The sequence below is a fragment of the Saimiri boliviensis genome, chromosome 1, assembly GCF_048565385.1.
Source record: "Saimiri boliviensis isolate mSaiBol1 chromosome 1, mSaiBol1.pri, whole genome shotgun sequence".
In the NCBI taxonomy this organism is placed as follows: domain Eukaryota; kingdom Metazoa; phylum Chordata; class Mammalia; order Primates; family Cebidae; genus Saimiri; species Saimiri boliviensis.
The window spans coordinates 89,815,840-89,840,175 of NC_133449.1; the positions used below are offsets into that span (position 1 = coordinate 89,815,840).

General features: G+C 39.3%; 1 long non-coding RNA gene across 1 annotated transcript in view; it reads left to right on the top strand.

The window, feature by feature from the left end:
- Positions 1 to 23,889, top strand: part of LOC141581051 (uncharacterized) — a 285,372-nt gene extending 261,483 nt beyond the window's left edge. Inside the window, exons 7-8 of the long non-coding RNA XR_012513494.1 lie at positions 13,130 to 13,200; positions 23,786 to 23,889. This is a non-coding gene — a long non-coding RNA (uncharacterized LOC141581051). The remainder of the gene's footprint in view (positions 1 to 13,129; positions 13,201 to 23,785) is intronic.
- Positions 23,890 to 24,336: the final 447 nt, after the last annotated feature.

The window sequence follows — 24,336 nt, forward strand, 5'->3', positions numbered from 1 at the left end:
GGGCTCAGGAGTTTGAGACCAGCCCAGGCAATATACCAAGATGCCACATACACACATACAAAAAAACATTGGCCCGCTGTGGTGGGGCCTGCATGTAGTCCCAGCTGCTCAGGAGGCTGAGTTGGAAGGATCACTTGAGCCCAGGAGTTGGAGGCCGTAGCGAGTTATGATCACACCACTGCTCTCCAGCCTGGGCCACAGTAAAAGACCCTGTTTTTGTTTTTTAAATCATGAATGATTTAGAAATAAATATTAAGAGCCAAAATAGCAAAATTCATGAGATTTTAATATAACACATCCTATTTTACAGATTGGAAACTCAAGGTGGGGGAATAATTAAAAATTATTTGCCCCAGGTCATTTAGTTAGTAGCAAAACCAGTACTCAAAACTCAGTCTAATTCCAAAGGCTCATTCTGACTATGACCTCTTCCTCTAAAATGTTCTTTAATTACATCAGTTATGTCACTTGGCTTCTGCTCCCTTTCCTGTCTTCTTACTTTTTTCTTCTCTTCCATCAAAAAGAAAATTATTAAGGGACTGATGTATTTACCTTATGGGAACAATTATAAGAGATCCTTAAATGTGAGACCAAATTTTTTCAGAGAAGAGGTGATTTTAAATAATAACCCATGGCCTATCACACTGAACTGTCCCTTCCCCACTGCTGATTTTACATCTTTACTTTTTGCCATTTGAGCAGGAGCTGGTGACATTGATACCACAATTCAAACTCACTTGTTCCTTAGCAACAACAGCTAAGTTATCTTTGCAGGTACCTCAAGTTTCAGAGCTTCTTAGAACTTCCTTTCTAAAAGGGCCAGAGTCCCTTTCAGAACAATAAGTCATAAGTTTAAAACGTAATTTAAGTGGTTTCATCACATACCCTTATCCCCTCCTGCTCCTTGCTTTTCTCTTTCCCTCTTTCCTGGTGGCTGAATCAGTGAGCTCTCAAAAATAACTTCTGTAGTCTGGGAAAATGCTGATGTTATACTTGGCTGTCCAGAGAACAGTTTCAGTTCCCACTGGCCACCTACAAATATGAGGCAACTTGCAAGCATAGAATGATCAGTTTCTTTATGTAGCTGAAATAAATCTCAGGTCACAAATTAAGGATTGAAAGAAATTAACTTTATTTTTTAATAAATAAGTTATGTGCCTCGTTCTGTATAGCATTAGAAACCTAGTGAGTCAATTCGGGGACATATCCTTGGGATTACATGAGTTTGAGGCATAGGAGGGGAGGAAAGGGAATGAGTTAGGCCTTTAGCTGTCATCTGTCTATAACTATGTGTGTTAAGATGTCCATCATTCAGCTGGGCCTTGGTCCCAAAGCCATTCTCAGCCTTTTGGTCCTGACCACTAGAGGGACCTAACCAGGCTGGCTCTACCTTGTGTACTTCTGTGCCCCTCTCAGAGGTAGAGGAAACACTCAACTCTGCTTCTATCCTACCTGGACAGGAAAATTCTACAAGTCTTAAGACTTCACTGAAAGCAAGATACAATCTTTCTCTTCCCCTAAATCCCTATTCCCATCTGGGGAAGATCTTGCTTCCTTCATACTCCCCAGGAATTGACCTGAGGGCAAGCCACAGGACCCCTACTGAGGATCCATAAAACCGGTCCTGCTTTTGCTCAGATGCTCCTCTTATTCCTCCCCCAGTTCTGGAGACTATCTAATCTGAGACAGAAAGGAGGGAGAAAGAAATCTCTTTGATTAGTCAAGTATTATTTTAAATGGTTTTGCCTTCTTTCTGGACCTAAGCTTTTGAAACTGAAAAGGTAAAATTTCACTCCTTTGTTCTCTGATTTTTCTGCCACAACATTTCCTAAGACAATCTATATCTCAAGAATAAGGGAAGGGCTATAAGATAAATAAAAAGAATCATGGGGGGGACATGTATCTGTTAATATCAAAGTATTATTCTGTTACAATTAAATATATCCTTATATAAAATTTGCTTCATTTTATCTCATTTTATGTTTTTAGAGACAGGGTCTTACTCTGTTTCTCAGACTGGAGTGCAGTGGCGTTGATCATACTTTACTGTAACCTCATACTCCCGGGCTCAAGAGATCTTCCTGGCTCGGCCTTCCAAAGTGCTGGGATAATAAGTGTGAGCCATTGTGCCCAGCCTAAATCTGTTTATTTAAAAGAAATAATAGTCCTTAATTTTCTTTCACTTCTACCCACAGCAGAAAACTGCCAAGTGCTCTAAGTTTCCTGGGAGTGAAGAAAGTCTGAGACACAGTCCCCAACCTAATAGGTTGAATTGTGTCTCCCAGAAAGAAACGTTAAGGTCCTAATTCTCAGTGCCTCAGAATGCCTTATTTAAGAATAGGGTTACTAAAGATGTGTTAGTTCAGAAAAAGTCATACTGGTGTCCTTGTAAGAAGAAGAGAAAAGGTACAGAGACAAAGACAGAGGGACAAGATGGTATGTGTGACAACAGAGGAAGAAAGTTTGGAATGACGCACCTATCAGCCAAGGAATGCCAAGGATTCCAGCAAACAAAGAAGCTAAATGAGTCAAGGCAGAATTCTTCTCCACAGGTTTCATAGAAAAATGTAGCTTCAGATTTGACGTAACTGGTCCAACAAAGTAAGTATGCCAGTCCCTGAGTAGTGTTTCTTGCTGATGGAAGAAAAGGCATGGCTCTGTTAACACCTTGATTTTGAACTTCCAGCCTCCAGAACTGTGAGAAAATAAATTTCTGTTGTTAAGTCACCCAGTTTGTGGTACTTTGTATGGCAGCCCTCAGAAACTAATTGAAGATTTAAAAACTGAGACATAACAAAGCAGTTATAGACTAATGTATAGAATAATGTCATGTTAAACTATGCGTCACCAAGAAGAACTGCAGAAGAATTCCAGACTCCCAGGAACAGCCTGACTCATGCTCAGTCCTCAAGGGTGACTGAGTTACTTTGTTCATAGCATTGACACAAAGTTTAAGATAACTCCTTGGCCTCTTGAACTCCATGCTCTGAGATCTCCAAAGACAGAGCCTCTAATTAAAGGTCAGTCTTCTTAGTGGAAGTGACTCTTGTTTTGAACACACATACCACAGACTACTGGGATAAACAGGAAAACACCTCATATCTAGAAAAGTTATGCTTGCTGTGACTGTCAGCCCCAGGATAGGTCCAACCACATGGCTCTGAGCTTTCCCCAGCTAAAGCCTCAATCAATGGAAGAACCCTGTCCTTTTTGGGAACACTCCTTAAAGTGAGACCTATTTGAAATCTTTATTTGCTTGTCTGAAATATTGCTGATTGAACTGTAATAGTGGATCCTATACATCCTACCTGATTTGGTTCTAGTGAGTTCTATTCTACTATCTGGGGCCATTTGACATGGGCCACTGATCAGTTGTATCTACTGGGGCTTCAATGCCCCTTAGATAAATTACTAATACATTCTCTTCCATAGTTACAAGGTTGACCATCCAACATTTTCTGTTGTCAGAGAAGGAAGCAAGAAATAGGGAAGGAAATTGAACTCAAAGAACAGAATGATAAAGTCAGAATAAGAAGCCAAATTATAAGTTTAAAAGAGGCTAAAGGAAATAAAAATTGACTGGGCTTTAGGCTAGTCAGGAGTCATCCTGGTTTGCTCACTTTCCTTCATCGCCTGCTGCATCCAAATAATCAGCAGGTCTTACCCATTTTATGTCCAAAATACATTTTAATCTATCCTTTTGTTTTCTTTTTTTTTGCATTTCATTAACCTTCTTTAGACCAGGCAACCATTCATCTCTGCCCTGGACTACTACTTAAAACCTCCTAACTGATCTTCCTTTTTAGAATCTTACTTCCATATAATTCATTCTCTACAGAGCAACCACAGTAATCTCAAATCATGAACAAACTGACTTCTCTTCCCTGATTAAAATTCTTTAGCTTTTACTTCCAGCCAAAATGGAGTAACAGAGCTAAGATCTACTCTCCTTCCCTACGAGGTGAGAAAAATGAACAAAATATATAAAACAACTATTTTCAGATAGATAGTACAAGACTGTAGTCCCTTGGAGAAGGGAAATGAACAAGGTGAGGCCTACAATTACAGGCAGTTTCTGATTCATATTACTGGTAAACCAAACAGATCTCCGTGAATTGCATAGGTAGAGATCTAGCTAGGTAAGGTTAAGACGGCTAGAATTTGTGGAGTAGAGGACTGGTGATATGAGCAGCCCAGGGAAAGAGAGTGCACTCCGAAGGTCTGCAGAGAAATCTCATGAAGTCTCTGACTGAGTACTGATTTATGTACATTTAGGTAAGAGAATCTAACCTAAGCCAGGGAAAGAACCACCTGAAAGAAGTAGGCAGAACAATTCACAGATCCTAAAATAGTTTATATTCCAACTGCTCAGCATAAAAAGAACTCAGTAGCAAAAGAAACTATCATCAGAGCAAACAGACAACCCACAGAATAGGAGAAAATTTTTGCAATCTATCCATCTGGCAAAGTTCTAATATCCATAGTCTACCAGGAACTTAAATAAACTTACAAGACAAAAAAAAAAATTAAAAAATAGGCAAAGGGCATGAACAGACACTTCTCAAAATAAGACATTCATGCAGCCAAAAATCATGAAAAAAAGCTCAACATAACTGATCATTAGAGAAATATAAATCAAAACCTCAATGAGATGCCATCTCCTCCAGTCAGAATGGCAGTTATTAAGTCAAGAAACAACTGATGCTGGCAAGGATGAGATGAAAAAGGAACACTTTTATATTGTTGATGGGAATATAAATTACATCAACCATTGTGGAAGACAGTGTGGCAATTCCTCAAAGATCTAGAAGCAATCCTATTACTGAGTATATACCCAAAGGAATATAAATCATTCCATTATAAAGATAAATGTATGTGTACGTTCACTGCAGCACTATTAACAATGGCAAAGGTATGGAATCACCCCAAATGCCCATTGATGACAGACTGGATAAAGAAAATGTGGCACATAAACAGCATGGAATGCTATGCAGCCATGAAAGGAATGAGATAATGGCCTTTGCAGGGACATGGGTAGAGCTAGAAGTTGTTATCCTCAGCAAACTAACACAAAGGAGAATAAATTATGATGCATTTATTGATATTTTTTTAAATTGCTGGGACCTCAGATCAGAACCTCGGAGTCTGTGGTCTTCCTGCCTGGGTCCACTCCCATTCTCCCACTCCCAGTTTAGTTGCTGAGAATACTAACTTTTAAAAGGTGAGGCCAATTGTGAAAACCAGAAGCTTTGCTGCCAGAGTAGGCAGACTAGACTTAGGACAGGAAGCAAAAAGCAGTGGAAGCATGGCAGCACTGTCAGTTAAAAAAAAAAAAAAGCACATTTGGTAGGAAATGAAGAGGTGAAACTCACAAGTCTACTAGCCTGAGTTTGTGATCACACTTGGGTCAAGCAGTGAGAATAGGTAGACAAGGAGATCCTAGAAATGACATAGCCACAGAAGAGCTAGATCAGCTCTCCACCCATCCCTGACCGACCAGAAAACAATACACACACACACAGAAAACCCAAGAGAGACCCAGTGGAAAGAAAAAAGTTAAGGCACACTTGAGAACTAGCTGGACTTTGAAGGTACTCAGTCCTCAATCTACAGATAGATAGACCAGCAGAGGGGTAAGTGAATGCCTGTGAACTCAAGGTGTTTAAGCAAAATTTCTGCTCAAATCATTGGCTGGCCACTAAGATATACTGATACAGTGATGAACTCTAGTTAGCCAGGATAAAAAATAAAAATCAGAATACAAAATCTGAGCAGAGACATCAGTGGTGGCCTCAAACCCACAGAGGGAAAAGATTCCACCATTTAAGTTCAAACAATTTTTGTTTAATTAGGGAAAAAAAGTCAGACTGCAGAGTTGCTACAATATAGCATTGACAATACCCAGTTGTCAACCAAGAATTTTAAGAAATACAAGAAGACTGGGCATGGCGGCTCACACCTATAATCCCAGCACTTTGGGAGGCCAAGGTGGCTGGATCAGTTGAGCCCAGCCAGGACAATGCAGTGAAATCCTGTCCCTACAGAAAATACAAAAATGGGCTGGGCATGGTGGCATGTGCCTGTAGTCCCAGGTACTCGGGAGGCTGAGACAGGAGGATCAATTGAGCCTGGGAGATCAAGGCTGCAGTGAGCCCTGATCATGCCACTGCACTTCGGCATGGGTGACAAAGCAAGATCCTGTCTCAAAGCAAAAGGAAAGAAGAAGGAAGAAAGAAAAAAGAAAGAGAGAAAAAAGAAAGAAAGAGGGAAAGAAAGAAAAGAAGGAGAAAAAGGGAGGACGGGAGGAAAGGAAGAAAGAGAAAGAGGAAAAAGAAAGACAGAGAAAGTAAGGGAAAGGAAAGGAAGAAAGAAAGGAAAACAAGAAAATGTGGCCCACATTCAGGGGGGAAAAAAATCAATCAATAGAAACTAACTTTATAGGCCCAGATATTGTATTGTGTAAAGACTTCTAAGAAACTATTATAAATATATTCAAGTAATTAAAGAACACATGTTTAAGGAATTAAAAGAAAATATGAAAAATGTCTAACTCTCAAAAGAATCGTAACTATTGAAAAGCGGATCAAGGCCGGGCGCGGTGGCTCAAGCCTGTAATCCCAGCACTTTGGGAGGCCGAGGCAGGTGGATCACGAGGTCGAGAGATCAAGACCATCCTGGTCAACATGGTGAAACCCCGTCTACTAAAAATACAGAAAAATTAGCTGGGCATGGTGGCACGTGCCTGTAATCCCAGCTACTCAGGAGGCTGAGGCAGGAGAATTGCCTGAACCCAGGAGGCAGAGGTTGCGGTGAGCCGAGATCACGCCATTGCACTCTAGCCTGGGTAACAAGAGTGAAACTCCGTATCAAAAAAAAAAAGAAAAGAAAAGAAAAGAAAAAGAAAAGAGGATCAAATGGAAATTCTAGAGTTGAGAAGTACAATAATTGAAATGAAAAATTCTCTAAATGGGCTCAGCAACAGAATTGAGTTAGCAGAAGAGCAACCTGAAGATAGATTAATAGGAATTTTTCAATCTGAAGAATAAAAAGAAAAAAGATTGATGAAAAATTACCAGTCTCAAAGACCTGTGGGACAGCATCAAGCATACCCATGTACCTGTGATAGGAGCACCAGAAGGTAAGGAGAAAGATAAACATTTACAGAAAAAAACTTTTAAACAAATAGCTAACAATTCTCTCAGTTCTCCAGAATTGATTACAAATATTAATCTTCAAATCCAAGAAGTTCAACAAACCCCCAAGTACAGTAAAATCAAAAAGATCTACCACTAGAACCATCATAGTAAAAAAGTTGAAACCAAAGAAAAAAATCTTGAAATAATAGCAGAATGACTCGTCATCTACATGGGAGCAAAGGGATGATTAATAACTGACTTCTCATCAGAAATAATGGAATACAGAAGGCAGTAGAGTGACATATTCAAAATGCTGAAAGAAAACCCAACAAGAATTCTTCATCAAAAACTAAAAATAAGGACATTTCCAGATTATCAAAAACTCAGAGAATGTGTTGCTGGCTGACCTTTCATATAAGAAACCAAAGGAAGTCCTTCAGCCTAAAAGAAAATGATATCAGATGGTAAATTATATCCACAGGGCAAAGAGCACAGCAATGGTAAATATGTAGACAAATTAAAAAGATAAACATAACCTATAAGAAATATTTCTAAATATATAATATATAAAATATATTTTATATATAAATATATTTTGTATACAGTATTTCTTCTCTAAATTCTTTTGAAAATATAAGATTGTATAAAACAACAATTATAACACCGTTACTGGGTTTGTAACACATATAGATTAAACTATAGACAATACTAGCACAAAGGAAGGAAGTGAAAATGGAATTGTATTTGAGCATAGTTGTTCTATTTTCCTGAAATTAAACCAGTATTAATCTGAAGTAGATTGTGATCATTAAGATGTATTATAGCACATATATCTATGTATATGCATGTGTGTGTGTGCATATATATATATGTATCTCCTGTTTTCTGGAGAACCCACCTGAAAATTAGACATGTGCACCATGATGACTGGCTAATTTTTGTATTTTTAGTAGAGATAGGGTTTCACAATATTGGCCAGGTTGATCTTGAACTTTTGACCTCAAGCGATCCACCCGCCTCAGCCCCCCAAAGTGCTGTGATTAAAGGTATGCGCCACGGCACCCGGCCAATAAAGACATTTTTATACAAAGTTGAGGCAATTTATTTACAGCAGATTTTTCCTATTAAAAATGATAAAGGAAATTTTTCAGGCAGATGGAAGATGGTAAGAGATGGAAATTTGGATTTACACAAAAGAAAAAAGAATGTAAGAAAAGAGTGCTGATTAATCTAAATGGAGAAATGGTAACTTCACAGCTGAGAAACCTCTGGGGGACATCACTTTAACCAAATGATCAAAGTTATCACCAATAATGAGATAAATTGACATTTTGCATTTCTAGACACTAAAAAGGACACACATCCTTATGTATGTAGTATTCATGCCAAAGATATATTACTTGAATGTAATCATATGGAAACAAACCTCAATTCAAAGACATTCTACAAAACAACTTGCTCACAGTCTTCAAAAATGTTAGTCATAAAAGACAAAGAAAGGTTAAGAAACTGTTACAGATTAAAGACTAGAGAAATTAATAACCTGATAATTAAATGCAATACACAATCATAGATTGGATAGTAAATTAGAGTGAGAAGGAAATGACTATAAATGACATTACTGGAGAAAATGGAAAAATTTGAATATTCAATTTTTCAATACATACTGAATATTAGATAATAGTATTGTTATCTATATTAGATTCCTGAATTTGATTATTGGATGGTAATTATATATTTTGCTGAGAAAAGACAGGCTGAAATATTTAGGGATAAAGGGTACAGTCTATAATATGTTGTCAAATGATTCTGCAAAAAAATATGTGTATGTGTGCATGCACATGGATTTTCATCTGAAAAATTCTGAGTCTAATTTTACCTTTTTTCTCTCATCTTTTACATCCCAATCATCTTCTTCAACTTACCTCAAAGCTCCTCCACAACCCATTTTCTGCTCAGTGCTTTTTCCACAGAGAAATGGTGTTATGAATATGTTCCATTCATTTAATAAGGTAGTTGAAAACATGAGTAAAATGAAGAGTAGTAGAAAACTGAAAAAATAAATGAAACTTTAAGAGGTAAAAAACCAAAATATCTGAAATCTGAAATGCCTAGAAAATATCACATATTTTTTAATCATCCAGTTGGATAATTTTTTAATCATCCAGTTGGCAAAGCCTTTTCCCATACTGTAAAGCAATTCTTGAAACATCACTTACTTTAGGTAGACTTCCCAGATTGATGCAGTGAAAGAGCTCTACTCATGATACTCCTATAGTTATTTCCCGTATTTTGACTTGGTTCAACCTGCCTTAAAAGCAACTATTCTTGACATGTATTAACATACACATTTCTCTACTTATCTGTGGCTTGATTTAATGTGTTAAATTAGATCTGTGAATCCTCTACATGTACATCCATCTCTGTGAACCTGACTTTGACTTCAAAGAAACTGTGTTCTTAGAGTTTACTAAGACTGGCCTTATTATTTTTAAAAATCTGACATCCCAAATTCCTATATCTGACTTTATTTCTAAATCCCTAATAAAAATTAAATGCAGAAATTTTTCTACTGATGGAGTAGATATACTTTTCCCTATTCTTCCTATTAAGTATAATTAAAGCTCTAGATCGTATATAAAAAAAAAACTAAATCTGAGTGGTAGAGAGAAGAAGGTAGAGACTAGGGAGCTCAAGACCCATTAAGTGGCATGGAGGTGAGTTCCATCAGTTTTCTTTTGCCTCATATGTCCCGGATTGGGCACTGAAGAAGATGGCTACATGGAAATGCCAATGAGCAGAGACATAAGACATGTAAAAAAAAAAAAAAAAAAAAAAAAAAAAAAACCTAGCTAAGGACTAGGAAGATGGAAAACTTTTAGACAATAACTGCTGTGCTGCAGCCAAACCTTGGCCCATCCTAGAGCCCCCAGTAGCACAATCCATAAAAGGAAAAGGTAATAAACTGAAATTCATAAAAATCTAAACACATATGCTTTGTGAAAGACTCCATTAAGAAGATGAAAAGGCAGGCCTCATGCTGGGAGAATATATTTGCAAACCACATACTTGCCAAGAGACTACTATCTAGAACATATAAAGAACTTTCAAAACAGGCCAGGTGCAGTGGCTCATACCTGTAATCCCAGAGCTCTGGGAGGCTGAGGCGGGCAGATCATGAGGTCAGGAGTTTGAGACCAGCCTGGCCAACATGGTGAAATACTGTTTCTACTAAAAATACAGAAATTAGTTGGACGTGTTGGTATGTGCCTGCAATCCTAGCTACTCAGGAGTCTGAGGCAGGAGAATAGCTCGAAACTGGAAGGCAGAGGTTGTGGTGAGCCAAGATCTCACCACTGCACTCCAGCCTGGGCGAAAGAGCGAAACTCTGAAAAAAAAAAACCTCTCAAAACAATATAATAATTATCCAGGCATCATGGTGCATGCCTGTAATCCCAGCTACTCAGGCGGCTGAGGCACAAGAGTCCCTTGAACCCTGGAGGCAGGGTTGCAGTGAGCCAAGATCTCACCATTGCTCTTCTGCCTGGGCAACAGGAAAAACCTGTCTCAAAAAAATGAAAATAAAAATAAACTCTCAAAACTGAACAGTAAATAAACCAATAATCCAATCAGAAAATGAGGAGAAAAGGCTAGGCACAGTGGCTTATGCCTGTAATCTCAGCACTTTGGGAGGCTGAGGCAGGCAGATCATCTCAGACTCAGGAGTTTGAGATCAGCCTGGCCAATGTGGTGAAACCCTGTCTCTACAAAAATACAAAAATCAGCTGGGCATGGTGGCTGGTGCCTGTAATTCCAGCTACTTGGGAGGCTGAGACAGGAGAATTGCTTGAACCCAGGAGGTGGAGGTTGCAGTGAGCCTACATCGTGCCACTGCACTCCAGCCTAGGTGACAGAGTGTCTCAAAGAAAAGAAAGAAAAAAGAGAGAGAATATATGAATTGACATTTCACAATAGAGGATATGCAAATGGCACACAAACGCACATAAAGATGCTCTACTACATTAGCCATTAAGTGAATTTTAAAACCACAATGAAATACCATTACACATCTATCAGAATGACTGGAACAAAAAAGTGACAACAACAAATTCTGCTAAAGATGTGGAGAAACTGGGTTGCTCATATGTTACTGGTGAGAAAGCAAAATGGCATAGCCACTCTGGAAAATAATTTGGCAGTTTCTTAAAAATAAAACATTCACACACACACAAATGTCATATGACCAAAAAATTGAACTCTTGCTCATTTGTTCCAGAGAAATAAAAATGTATGTCCACATAAATACTTGCACATGAAGGTTTCTAACACCTGTATTTGTAATGGCCAAAAACTAGAAGAAAACAAATGTCTATCAATGAGTAGATAGTTCAACAACAACAGATGCTGGTGAGAATATGGAGAAATAGGAACGCTTTTACACTTTTGGTAGGAATTTAAGTAAGTTCAACCATTGTGGAAGACAGTGTGGCAATTCCTCAAGGATCTAGAACCAGAAATACTATTTGACCCAGCCATCCCATTACTGGGTATATACCCAAAGGATTATAAACTATTCTACTATAAAGACATATGCACACGTATGTTTATTGCAGCACTATTTATGATAGCAAAGACTTGACATCCACCCTAATACCCATCAATGATAGACTGGATAAAGAAAATGTGGCACATATATACCGTGGAATACTATACAGCCACAAAAAAGAATGAGTTCATGTCCTTTGAAGGGGCATGGAGGAAGCTAGAAGCCATCATTCTCAGCAAACTAACACAGGAACAGAACACCAAACACTGCATGTTCTCACTCATAAGTGGAAGTTGAACAATGAGGACATACGGACACATGGAGGGAAGCATTACACACGGGGACCTTTTGGGGGCTGCGGGGCAAGGGGACGAAGAATACCTAATGCATGTGTGGCTTAAAACCTAGATAACAGGTTGATAGATGCAGCAAATCTGTATACTTATGTAACAAACCTGCACATTCTGCACATGTATCCCAGAACTTAAAAAGTAAAATAAAAAAAAATAGTTCAACAAAATGTGATATATCCATACCATGGATACTACTGAGCAGTAATGAGTAAACTACTGACACATACAACCTGGACGAATCTCCAGAGAATTATATTGAGTGAAAAAAGCCAGTCCCCACAGGCTACATACTGTATAATTATATAACATTCCTAACACGACAAAATTACAGAAATGGAGAACAGATTTGTAGTTGCCAGGAGCTAAGGAAGGGATGGGGCAGGAGGGAAGTGGATGAAGCTCTTGAAGGACAAACATGAGGGATATTTGTGTTGATGGAAATTTTCTGCATCTTGATAATCAGTTTCAATAAACTGGTTGTAATACTGTTTTCTAGTGCTGCAGGAAACTGAGTAGAGTTTCCATTTTGGCCTCCCAAAGTGCTGGAATTACAGACGTGAGCCAGTGTGCCTGGTTTGCATAATTTCTTAATAGGCTGACACACATATACTCTTAAATACAATGTATCTTTCATGCTACTGCTACACAAAATAAATTTATGTCACAGGACTATACTCAGAGAATACTACTTTTAAGCCAAAATAACCTTTGTTTACTGAAGCCTCATTTGCTTTAGTGGCAATTATAAGCTTGAAGGACAAGTGAAATAATATTTGGCTTTGATTTCCCTTCAAACCTCCCTGCCTCTTCCAGATATTATATACGGCGTATGCTTTCATCTAGTCAATTACCCATTATAAAAATGGTGTTCATTCAGTTTTTGTGAGTTTCCTGTTGCTGTTCTCTGTGCATAGCCCCCCTGTGCAGCGGCCAATACATCACCACCACTGCTACCGTATCAGCTCTTCATTTCCACCCCATCACTGCTACCACCCCATATTCCCTGGAGGTAAAGGGATGCTTTCTCACTTAATGCAGTGATTAAAAACCACAAAGTTAAATTTCTTTCCATTTTTCTGTCCCTTTTGTTGAAGGAATTGGGCCCAGTGTCCAGGAGACCATTCTGGAAGGCACATACACCTACTATCTGCCCATACCGGAGCAGGTAATTTTTAACATCTCCTTCTCTATATTACAAAATTGCTTTCAGTAATAACCATGAAAATAAGTAAATAATCATGATGGCTAGAAAAGAAACACAAATGGGGTTGTTATTTTATTTAAATCTGTATGTATATATGTATGTGTGTATGCACATACGTGCCAGTAAAAAAGTAAATACTGCATGTAAATATTGAAATGCATAAAAAGAAATCAGTAATAGATTAGCACTTTTTGATTTTAATACATTTTTGGAGTCAAAGATTTAGAAAAATTTATACTTACGTATTGGTGTTTTACAATAATGAATAATGCCATAGTTTAAAACAAGAAAAACACTCAAAAGGAAGAAAATTTCATTTTAAAGACATTAGTAAAAAAAAATTATGAACTAAAATTTGCACTTATTACACAAAATATATCACCTCAAATTTCATATTTTGTTTCACTGATTTAAATTTTCAATATAATTTAAAAGTCTGAATGGTTACATAGAAAGAATTTTAGCAACTCAAATTTGTTTCTTTGTTTTTATAATCACTTTGGTGTAAGCATTTATTTCTAATCTACTTAAATGTAGGAATATGTAATATTTCTGGAGTTGGAGACATAAAGCAGGTCCACATGATTTTTAACCATTACTTACTCTTAAAACAAAAGCGTGTACCTAAGTCTGAATATATTTGGAGCCAACTATGTAACTGGCAATTCTCCATATTAACTTTCATGTATAATACACTATGGATAAAGGGTAAATAATAAAAATGTGTTAATCTGCTGGGCGCGGTGGCTCACGCCTGTAATCCCAGCACTTTGAGAGACCGAGGGGGGCGAATCACGAGGTCAAGAGATCGAGACCATCCTGACCAACATGGTGAAACCCCATCTCTACTAAAAATACAAAAATTAGCTGGGCATGGTGGCGCAGGCCTGTAGCCCCTGCTACTTGGGAGGCTGAGGCAGGAGAATTGTTTGAACCCGGGAGGCGGAGGTTGCAGTGAGCCGAGATTGCACCACTGCACTCCAGCCTGGCACCTGGCACGGAACGAGACTCTGTCTCAAAAAAATAAATAAATAAAAATAATTAAAATTAAAATTAAATGTGTTAATCTGAAGTTTGCATGTATTATTAAAATTTAAAAGGTAACTTCAGCAATTGTTTAGAACTTAGACCAAACAAAAGATTTTATTGGGGAAGAGTATTTTATCACTGATATTATTTAGAATTGATGGCATATAGTGATAATAGAAAGTATGTCTACTTTAACTTGACTCTGTTATTATTTTGTTGTTGTTGTTGTTGTTTTTGAGACAGAGTTTCACTCTTGTTGCCCATGCTGGACTGCAGCGATTTTGGCTCACCACAACCTCTGCCTCCCCGGTTCAAGCGATTCTCCTGCCTCAGCCTCCCTAGTAGCTGAGATTACAGGCATGCACCACTACACCCGGCTAATTATTTTTTTATTTTTTTTGAGATGGAGTCTTGCTCTGTCTCCCAGGCTGGAGTGCAGTGGCGCAATCTCAGCTCACTGCAACCTCCACCTCCCAGGGTCAAGCGATTCTCCTGCCTCAGCCTCCCAAGTAGCTGGGATTACGGGCACGCACCACCACAACCAGCTAATTGTATTTTTAGTAGAGACGGGTTTTCACCGTGTTAGGATGGTCTCGATATCCGGACCTCAGGTGATCCACCTGCCTCGGCCTCCCAAACTGCTGGGATTACAGGCGTGAGCCACTGTGCCCGGCCTATCGTTTTTAGATTCCCTAGAGGAAATACACCTCTTATGGCCTGCACCCAGGGATCACTCCCACCACCCACTCTTGAAGGTCTGGCTTCTATAATGTGTACTCCGATTGGTCTCTCCTGCTGATTGTTAACTACTTCTTATATTTATAGCAAGAAATATTTCTCAGTCTATTAAGGGTAAGAGAACAAATCTTCTGTTCCTTTCCTCTTTTTTATTCCTATAAGAAGTGAGAGAAGGGGGCGGACCAAAAAAAAAAAAAAAAAAAAGAAGTGATTCAACATATTCTTGGGAAGTGGGAGGGAACCTTCCACAGGATGCAATAAAAGAGACTCTCTCTTCTCCAGAGAATGATGTTTTGGCAATTTGGTGGGAGAAATATATCAGTCATATTTTTAAAAGGGCTTCTTAACTCCCATTCACTGGCTTTTATTTGGTCTTTTTTATACCAAAGAAGTTTTTACTAGTTCTCTCAGAGAGGATTTGTAGGTGCTAAACTCTCTTAGCTGTTGTAAGGCTGAGGTTTGTTGTTGTTGTTGTTGTTTTTGAGACGGAGTTTCGCTCTTATTACCCAAGCTGGAGTGCAATGGCGCGATCTCAGCTCACCGCAACCTCCACCTCCCGGGTTCAGGCAATTCTCCTGCCTCAGCCTCCTGAGTAGCTGGGATTACAGGCACACGCCACCATGCCCAGCTAATTTTTTGTGTTTTTATTAGAGACGGGGTTTCACCATGTTGACCAGGATGGTCACGATCTCTTGACCTAGTGATACACCGGCCTCCGCCTCCCAAAGTTGTTGTTGTTTTTAACCCTCTCTATGTGATGGTTTATCTTGGTGGTTCTCAAGTATAGTTGATAGCAGAATCTGAAATACATGGAAACTTATTAGAAAGGTATATTCTCAGCCCACCCAAGACCTACTGAAGCAGAATTCCAGGGATTGCCTCTGCAATCTGCATTTTTATAAACCCTCCAGGTAATTCTGATGCAAAATCACTAATGTTGGAAATCTACTCATTTAACTAATTAAAGACTCCTACATGGACACTATTTTTTTTCTTAAATGCTTTGAAAATATCGTTTATGGTCTCTCAGCGTTTATTGTTACAGATGAGAAGTCTGCTGTCATTCTGTGTTTTTAACAAGTTGAACTATATAAAATTTCTAGTATTTTCTATGTTTTATTGGGGTAAACCTACAAACAATAACATTTACCTTTTTTTTTTTTTTTTTTTTTTTTTTTTTTGAGATAGAGTCTTGCTCTATTGCCTAGGCTGAAGTGCAGTGGTGGGATCTTGGCTCACTGCAGCCCCTGCCTCCTGGGTTTAGCAATTCATGTGCCTCAGCCTCCTGAGTCTCTGGAATTACACATGTACGCCATCACGCCCAGCTAATTTTTGTATTTTTAGTGTAAAGACAGGGTTTTACCATGTTGGCCAGGGTAGTCTCCAATTCCTGGCCTCAAGTGATCCACACACCTTGACCTCTCAAAGTGCTGTATTACAAACAGGCGTGAGCCACCACGCTCAGCCAAAATTTACCAATTTTATGTATACAATTCGTGAGTTTTAATAAATGTACAGTAAAGTAACCACCATCACAATCAAGGTGTAAAATATTTTCATCATCCAAAAATATTCCCTTCTGACCCTTTGTATTCTAGTTCTTCTCCCTCTGGTTCCTGACAACCACTAATCTTCTTTTAGTCACTACAGATTAGATTGAATTTTCTGGAATTTCACATACATGGACTCATACAGCATATGCTCTTTCGTATCCTTTCATTTAGCATAATGCTTTTGAGGTTCATTCATGTTATTTAGTGCCTTTTTATTGCAGACTAGTACTCCACTGTTTGGATAAATCACAATCTGTTTCTGTTCACAAATTAGTGAACATTTGGATTAATACATTTTATCTGGTTTTCTAGCTATTTACGTAGGGAGAGCAATTCCCATAGCAGTTAATCTTTCATATGCATAAGTAGAAGTCCTACTCAATCATTTTTGAATTACAATTGATCTATATTTTGTATCACCTAATAGATAATCTGTGTTTTCCACCATAAAACTTTAAGATTTTCTCTTTTTGCTGGGGAATGGTGGCGCGTGCCTGTCGTCCCAGCTATTCGGGAGGCTGAGGCTGGAGGATCTCTTGAGTCCAGGAGTTCTGGGCTGCAGTGCGCTATGCCGGTCAGGTGTCCGCACTAAGTTTGGCATCAATATGGTGACCTCCCAGGAGCAGGGGACCACCAGGTTGCCTAATGAGGGGTGATCCAGCCCAAGTCGGAAACAGAGCAGGTCAAAACTCTCATGCTGATCAGTAGTGGGATCGCGCCTGTGAATAGCCACTGCACTCTAGCCTGGGCAACATAGCGAGACCCTGTCTCTAGAAAAAAAATTTTTTTTTAATTAAAAAAAAAGATTTTCTCTTTTCACTTGACTTTTTATATGTCTAATATGCCGTGTCTAGATCTGGATTTATTTTTACCTATTCTACTCAATTATTTGTGCAATTGCTGCCTGAGGAATCATGTTTTCAATTCAGGAAAAATTTTCAGTTAATATCTCTTCAAAAATTTCTGTCTTCCTTTCTCTATTATCTTTCTCTGAAATCCCTACTAGAAATATAACCTTTTATTTCAACCTGTATGTCTCTTAATTTCCTTTTAATTTTTTCTATCTTTTTTCTCTCTGGTCTTTGCAATTAGAAGATATCCAATTCTGCCATTCTCTTCAACTAATCTAAGTTACTATTTAATCCATTCATTGGTTTCCTCAAAATTTTAACTTCTAGAATTTCTGTATGTTCCAATTATTTATTACTGCATAACAAATTATCTCAAAACTTAGCAGCCTAAAACAACCATTTTATTTTACTCATGACTTTTTGGATTAGGAATTCAAAAAGGGCTCAACTAGAGGTTCTGCCTTGGGGTCGTTTAAGTAATTGCAGTCAAACTGTGGCTACAGCGGGAACAACAGAGGACTAGAGAAGTTGGGGAATGGCCAGATAGCGCTTTTTCTTTCTGCAGTTACAGCATCTCCTTACGTGTGGTCTCTGCGTGGGCAATTTTGGCTTCCTCACACGTGACAAGCTCCAAGCAGGTGGACTCCTTACACAGTAGTTTAGAGTTCCAGCACAAGTGATCCAGTAAGCAAGCAAAAATGGACTCACATTTTTATCTAGTCTCAGAAATCACACAGCATCACTTACGTCACATTCTATTAATCACAAGGGAGTCATAAGCATGTCTCTCAAGGGAGAGGACCCTACCTCTTAATGGAAAAAATATAAGGACACATTGTAAAAAAAAAAAAAAGAAAAAGAAAAAAGCATATGAGATAGGAAAGTATTGTTGTGTCCACTATCTGCAACGAACTTTGGAATATACAATCTACCATGATTTTTTTTCAAATCGCTCCTTTAAAAAAAAAAAAATGTCCTGGCCATTTTTTATGGCTCACACCTGTAATCCCAGCACTTTGGGAGGCTGAGACGGGTGGATTGTCTGAGCTCAGGAGTTCGAGACCACCTAGACAACATGGTGAAACCCCATCTCTACTAAAAATACAGAAAATTAGCCAGGCAGTGGTGGTGGGCTCCTGTAGTCCCAACTACTGGGGAGGCCGAGGCACGAGGTTTGCTTAAACTCAGAAGGCAGATGTTGCAGTAAGCTGAGATCACACCACTGCACTCCAGGCTGGGTGACAGCGAGACTCTGTCTTAAAATAAAAATATAACAGTGTCCTGTTCTTCCCTTATAAGTTCTATTCCTTCCTCTCTTTCTTTAAACATTTAAAAACACACTTGAAGTCTATTTTGCTTTGTGTCCTGGATTGTGGAGATGACTCCACGGAGCTTTTCCATAGCTTCCTTTGCTGGGGCTTCAGTGGGATTCGATTTGCTGATTCCATGCAAATATTTAGTTCATAAGCTTGTCTCAGGGCTTCTATATCACGAGAATATTGTGAGAAATTGAGCCTGCATAGGTAGCACAGAATAAGGATTTTGGTTTCTCTTAGCTGACTCCTTTGACACTCATAGCCCAAAGACGAAGGCCTCACCCATGCTCTGTAGGAAGCCCAGCAATAACCTATCTCCATGTACAAGAGACCTTGACACTTGGCCATCTTCCTTGCCAGTTGTTAAAATCCATACCCTAAGGTAATGAGATTGCTCATGAAATGTAAATACCTTCACCTCTGGAGATTCTCTTAATTTCTGACACCAACGTTTTTGTTTCTTACAAGCTTGGCTGCATACGTACAAATAAGTTCTTCTCTCTGGGTCACCTAACCTCACTGTATGAGAAAATAAGAGAAAAAGGCTTTTGTGTTCAGGAATGACGAAGGATGTGGGTGTATATTTGGGAAAGCCTGAGAGAGAATGGGCAGGCTCAAAGCTTGCTGAGTTCAGATTACAGAGGCCAGGAATCCATTCTTGAAAAGTTGTTCCAATGTGAGTTTGCTGCCCAGAATGTACCCAGTGAGTCCAGAGGACTCAATGACCTTTTTATACCATCAACTGACCATCCAGTCTTCAGATGGGTGGAATCTCCAAGGTGTCTATTCTTAAAGCTCTTGTCTACCATATTTCCAATTGAGAAATGAGTGGTAGCAACACTCTGCCCCATGATTCTATGCAGGCCACAACATCTGCCAATCCCAGGAGGCTGTCTCAGGAAACTCTGAAGTGAACATTTTGGAAAATGCATAGGTTTGGGAAAGAGTTCTTTTAATTTTACCTCATGGAAGAGCAAACTATGATAGAGCATCAAGAACTCGGGCAGCTGGAGAATTCATTCATGTCACAAGTCCAGAGACTTGAGGCACAGGGGAACATGTATGAGATCCAGGGTTGTGAGATTCCTAAGGAAATTCCCATAATCCCCAGAGCTGGTTCTCGGCGCGGGTAGGGGTGGGATTTTAGGAAAGTTCACTTTTAATACATTTCTCTCCATCTCCTCCTCCTAATACTGATGCTAAATCAGATGTCTGAATTGTTTTTAGTCTTGGATCTGAAAGTATCCTCTCAAATGGAAACTCATGAGCTTCCATGTTTATACATCTGTTCTTGTATAAGCAAGATGATAATGGTAAGACTACCCTACAATCACTCTCCATTCTCCAAGATACACTTAAATTCCCTCCCCCACGTGATGTCTTCTCTGTCAACTCCAGCCCATTCTGGCCTCTCCCTTCTTCTGACCTCCAATTTATTTTTTATTCTACTTTCTACTCACATCACAAATGCCTTAGGATTATTCCTGTCATTGTCTCAAAAGGTTATTTATTTGTAATACTCTTCGTAAATTTTAAGTATGGAGGTTTGGTCTCCCTAACCAGAGTATAGGATTTTTAGGTCCAGAAATGTGCATGGCACATCTTTATTTTAATAATTTATAGCATCACCATAGGATGCGCATGACACAAGGGCTCCATAAATATTAATAGATGATAGCTTATTTGTTCACTGCTCTTGTTTGGGAGTTGACATGATTTACCACATATTGAGCAGCTGGGATGCTCTGGAATACAAAGGACCCTTGAAGAAGTGATTCAGTCTCACGGTGCTTCAGCTTCCCACCTCCAAGATGGAGACAGTCATACTTGCTGGTCTCTGGTATACTGGGAGATGAGAAAGTTGTTGTTATTGCTGTTGGGTTTTTAAAAAATTATGTGGCATATAAATGTCTTTAAATAAAAGCTTACTGTAAATTATTGGCACAGGTGCACCTCACTTTACACAAATGACATGGTCCTGAAAATTGTATGAAAATAAATTTTCATCGATTCAGGTTTTTTAAATTTTATGGTTTAAAGCTTAATATGGATTTGTCAGTTGTGAAATTAAATATACAGTAGGGACTGGAAAAGAAGGAAAAAAATTTGGTCAGATTAGCCTGACTTAAAGACCCTACCTAAAAACCCTGAATGACTTTGCCTTCCATTTAGCTGGAAAATACAATAAAATTATGTATGTATATATTTTATATATATAGTATGTGTGTGGGGGGTGTTGTTATATAGGTGCAACCTTAACAAAATTGTTCAACTCTCCCCAACAAACTTATATGACTAAGATGTCACTTTGGGTGTCCCTCTGCCCATCAGAGACTTAAGTAACTTGACCTACCCCAAACTCTCAACTTTCCTCCCAGTATGAGTCTAAAGACCCTCCTTAAGGTTTAAGATCTATGCAAATGCAGCCGGGCGCGGTGGCTCAAGCCTGTAATCCCAGCACTTTGGGAGGCCGAGGCGGGTGGATCACGAGGTCGAGAGATCGAGACCATCCTGGTCAACATAGTGAAACCCCGTCTCTACTAAAAATATAAAAAACTAGTTGGGCGTGGTGGCGCGTGCCTGTAATCCCAGCTACTTAGGAAGCTGAGGCAGGAGAATTGCCTGAGCCCAGGAGGCAGAGGTTGCGGTGAGCCGAGATCGCGCCATTGCACTCCAGCCTGGGTAACAAGAGCGAAACTCCGTCTCAAAAAAAAAAAAAAGATCTATGCAAATGCAACACTTGTTTGCCTTGGACTTGCCTATTCCTTCTGCATGTGTTTTGTCTTCAGAATCCCTGGCAGCTAGGAGGCTGGCCTTATCTCCTCTCATCATGTTCTGCAGGAAAATCTATTACAATGGTGATTTTGTGAATTTCATAACTTTACTAAAGGCTTCAGGACTTATGGGATGGTATCACATAAAATATACACTGCCTCTTACCAAGACACTGTCCTTATACCCAGTCTCCTATCCCAGGAGTCATCCAAAGCAAGTCATCCCTGCTCCTGAGATGACCTTCACATCCATGAACAGCCTTCTGGGAAGTGCAGCCCACTTCTTAAAGGCTTCTCCCTGGAGGTGCAGCCCTGCCTGGCCAGTTGACTGTCTCCAGCTTTTTGGGGATTCTGGAAAATGAAAATTTCAGGGCCAGGAGTGGTGGCTCACACCTGTAACCCCAGCACTTTGGGAGGGCTAAGGCAGGTGGATCATTTTAGGCCAGGAGTTCAAGACCAGCCTGGCCAACATGGCAAAACTTTGTCTCTGCTAAATACAAAAATTAGCCTGTGTGGTGGTACACGTCTGTAGTCCCAGCTACTCAGGGGCGGAGGCTGCAGCGAGCCAAGATCATGCCACTGTACTCTAGCAAGACTCTGTCTCAAAAAAAGCAAAACAAGAAGACAAAAACAAAAAAAAATTTTAACATTTCATTGTACTTACCTTTTAAAAAACTTTTCTTCAATCCATTTCCAGTGGAAAGCCTGGGTGGTTTTTGTTTTTGTCTTCACTAATTGAAGGGTTATTTCACTGCTTGTTCCTGGGGTTCTATTTGTCTCTTCCTATAAGACCCTACTTTGCCAATTTCTCTTTCCTTTCTTGAAACTCTCTCCACAGCTTATAAGCACGTTTTTGTTTGTTTCTCTTGAAAGAAACAAACAAAGTAAAGCAAAATTGTTTTCAATTGTGCTTCTCTTCAAGTTATTATCCTATGTTTTTTCTCTTTTTCACGTCAGGCAATAGAATTTTCTACATGAGTTTCTTTAATTCCTCAGCTCCTATTCACTCCCTGACCTACTATGTCCTGGCTTCTGCCCCACCATGTCGTTAAAACTGCCTTTATCTTGGTCACCAATGACCTGCTTTTGCTAAGCAATGGCTAACAACAATAATAATATTTAGGATTTAATACAGGTTCATTATACATCAGATACCATTCTAGATAAGTCCTCATATATCCACAATCTCATTTGTCCTTTCAGCAGCCATATGAGATAGATACTGAGGTTGTTCTCAACTTATAGATGAGAAAATAGCCTTTGAAAAGTAAGATAAGGATTATATAGCTATAAACTGCTGAGCCAGGACTCAAACCCAATTCTTTTTTATTCCAGTACTGGTAATTGAATCACTTTAGCTCAGAGAATGTACTAATACATTCTCTGTCTCTCTGCAAAATTTGCCCATAGCTGGGTGTGGTGGCTTACATCTGTAATCCCAGCACTTTGGGAGGCCGAGACAAGCAGATCACTTGAGGTCAGGAGTTTGAGAACAGCCTGGCCAATATGGCAAAACCCCATCTCTACTAAAAATGCAAAAATTAGCTGAATGTGGTGGCTCACACCTGTAGTCCCAGCTGCTCCAGAGACTGAGGCAGAAGAATCACTTGAACCCAGGAGGCAGAGGTTGCAGTGAGCCAAGATCATGCCACTGCACTCCAACCTGGGCAACAGAGAGAGGCTCTATTAAAAAAATAAAAAAAAAAAAAAATGCTCGTTGCCATTCTCTCCTTTGTGCGACTCTTTACTCTCTCAGTTTGCATGATTCCACTGTCTCCTTGTTTCTGCAACATCTTCTCAGTCTCCTTTTTTGATCCATGTTTTAAACGTCCATGCTCTCTGGAGTTCTGTTCTTGGACTTCTTTTACTCTCAGATTATATAATCTCCCTGGGAAGTTCATCTACTTGCTGGGGTCCTCTTGCTACTGTTTTCTGCTAACACCAACTGAATATCTAAATGTCTTCTGGACATAACTTGGACATCTCATGGGCACACAAGTTCAATATGCTCTAAAATGAATCTGCTGTTTGCCTCTCCTGCCATCTCCCCCTGAAAAACAGTATGTTCCTCTGAGTGTTATATCTCAGTGAAGGGTATTATTGTCTGCCCTATTGACCAACCAAGTTACCCTTAACCTTTCTCTCCTGCAACTCTCACAACTGGTCATCACCACAACTGATGAATTCTATCTCCTAAATAGTCCCCTCTCTCCCACTGTCACTTCCCAAGTACACGTTCACCACAGATTCCTTGATGGTCTCTCTCTCTCTCTCTCTCTCTCTAGTCTTGCCATCTTCAATCCATTCTTCAGGCTTCAAGCTATAGGTTGGTTCAGATATGCTCTACTTGGCTCTTACTGTCTTTGGACCAGCAGCTACTTTGGGAATGAGTACTGCTCTATGTGTCTCATGCTGGCACCCAAGATGGAGGAGCAGTGGCTACCCAGGAGTCCACTACAGCCAGAGAGATCTTTCTGAAAGGTAAAAGTTATCTACTTCTCCCTTGATTAAAATTATTTAGTGGCTCCTTAATCCTTTCAGAAGACAATCCAAATCTATTATAATGTATTAATCAGCTATTGCCACAATGATGCTGTATAGCAAACTACTCCAAAAACCAGAGGCTTACAACAACAGTCCCATATTCTCCTGCTCACACATCTAAAGGCTGGCTTCAGCTCAAGTGGGTTAGGCTAGAATTCAGGTTACTGAGTTCCAGGATCCAATCTTTGGGGGAAAGACTAGGTTCAGGTCCATATACAACAAAAAGATTTTCACAGTAAAGGCCCTGCTTTGTCACTGAAGTTCCCAGCATAGAACCTGGTCTATAGTAGGT